Source organism: Schistocerca nitens, chromosome 1, assembly GCF_023898315.1.
Source record: "Schistocerca nitens isolate TAMUIC-IGC-003100 chromosome 1, iqSchNite1.1, whole genome shotgun sequence".
Taxonomy (NCBI): domain Eukaryota; kingdom Metazoa; phylum Arthropoda; class Insecta; order Orthoptera; family Acrididae; genus Schistocerca; species Schistocerca nitens.
Genome location: NC_064614.1, coordinates 455621366 through 455623483, shown reverse-complemented (window position 1 = coordinate 455623483; position 2118 = coordinate 455621366). Strand labels below are relative to the sequence as shown.

At 49.4% G+C, this 2118-nt stretch overlaps 1 pseudogene; it reads left to right on the top strand.

Moving 5' to 3' along the window:
- Positions 1-315: 315 nt before the first annotated feature.
- Positions 316-433, top strand: LOC126210498 (5S ribosomal RNA; annotated as a pseudogene).
- The last annotated feature ends 1685 nt before the right edge of the window (positions 434-2118 follow it).

The following is a 2118-nucleotide window of genomic DNA, read 5'->3' as shown; positions in this document are numbered from 1 at the left end:
AAACATCACATCAATCATAGTTCTTCATTAATTATAACATTTTTGTGTCAGAACTTGTTTCTACTTTCTCCAAATAACATGACTGCTCATCCTCAATAATCAGTTAGTTAATTGTCATGTAATTATAATCCAATATGCTTATAGTCATAATGAAGGTAACAGTTCATACCAAATGTTACTACACTTCCTCAGTCACAAGACCAGAAGCAACAGATTTGAGGTGTATGATACTGTTAGACTCAAACAACAGCATGGCCACAATGAACCAAGGGTTATTCTTCTTTCAAATACAAGCAGTCAACAATTGAGAACATAAGCAATGGCCTTGCCGCAGTGGATACACTGGTTCCCGTCAGATCACCGAAGTTAAGCGCTGTCGGGCGTGGCCGGCACTTGGATGGGTGACCATCTGGGCCGCCATGCGCTGTTGCCATTTTTCGGGGTGCACTCAGCCTCGTGATGCCAATTGAGGAGCTACTACCGAATAGTAGCGGCTCCAGTCAAAGAAAACCATCATAAAGACCGGGAGAGTGGTGTGCTGACCACACGCCCCTCCTATCCGCATCCTCATCTGCGGATGACACGGCGGTCAGATGGTCCCAGTGGGCCACTTGTGGCCTGAAGACGGAGTGCAACAATTGAGAACATAGAGACAAACCAGGTACTGATATAAGCAGTTGCAGACACACAGAACACCATAGAGCAGTGGTTAGCACACTGGACTTACATTCGGGAGAACGACAGTTCAAACCTGCGTCTGGGCATCCTGATTTAGATTTTCTGTGATGTCCCTAAATCGCTTGTTGCAAATGACAGGATGGTTTCTTCATCCTTCCTTAATCTGAGCATGTGCTCTGTCTCTAATGACTCGTGTCGTGTTAAACACTAAACTCGTCCTCCAGTTGCTGCAGTAAGTATGAACACAATGTGAGAGTGAGTGCTTGCTGTACTGCACTTATAAGAGGTCTCCAGTAGATGGCACTGTGGATGATGTGCCATTTGCACAAGTCACGTGGCTCGCCTAGGGTGACTTCTTGTGGCACGCCTGCACAGGTTCCATTGGCGGAATATTTGAAGAGTAGTATGCCAATGGTGTGGTGCATTTACATGTATTACATGTAGAGCTTAGCACCCCTTCCCCCTTGGGGAAAGAGTGCTCCACCAAAACGGGTGTTGGGGCAACTGTTGAAACATCCTTGGCCTCTGCAGTGGATGCTGCGGGCAACGATGGTGGCAGCGGGAGTAGATTTTTGGACCTGAGTAGGGATGTAAGTGGTGCAGCCGTGGACATGCCTAGCGGCCACTCCCTCACAAAGTACCATAAGAGAGGACTGGTGACAAAGCCACTAGTTGTATGTCAACGACCAGTTCCTTGACATGGTTGAAGTGTGCTGACATTGAGGTACCAGCCACTTTGTCAGGGTGCCGATGTTGAAGGCGGAGCCCCAGCCGGTGATGAAATCATCAGTGGCAGTGAAGCATTGTGTGAAGGCCCAGCAGCAGACACCAGGGAGATGGACTCCACAGTAGTAGCGGTAGGTGATGACATCCACAAGGAGAGTGGACCACCACTGCAGCAGAGATGCCCTGTGAGGCCGAGACAGGTGCTGAGAAAGGAGATGGCAGCGGCGAACCCACAGCCCTTGCCATGGTATGAGGATGCAGCTGGCCCTGTGGAGATGCACCACCAGTGCATCACTTGTGTGCACCATACAGAGGCAACGGGCTCAGCAGCTGTGGACCATGGCCAGAATCATTTTTGGTTGGCGGCCAAACCCCTGTGCCCATACCATGGAGCCAGGAGCGAACTACAACGAGCACCATGTCAACAAGTGTTGATGGGGCAGCATGAGCAGATGCAGGAAGGTGCATGGCTGGCAGCCATAGATCTGGTCAGGCGGACTCTGGTCCCGTACTGGCATAAACCTGTAGGAACTTAAGAAACATTTCAGGGCATCATCCATGAAGGAGTCCATGACATATTTCTTCATTTGAACCTTGAGAGTTGAGACTAGACGTTCTACCTCGGCATTAGATTGGAGGTGAAAAGCAGGGGCAGTCGTGCTGCAAATGCCTTGACAGGCACACAAATTGTGGAAAGCCTGAGACACAAACTGT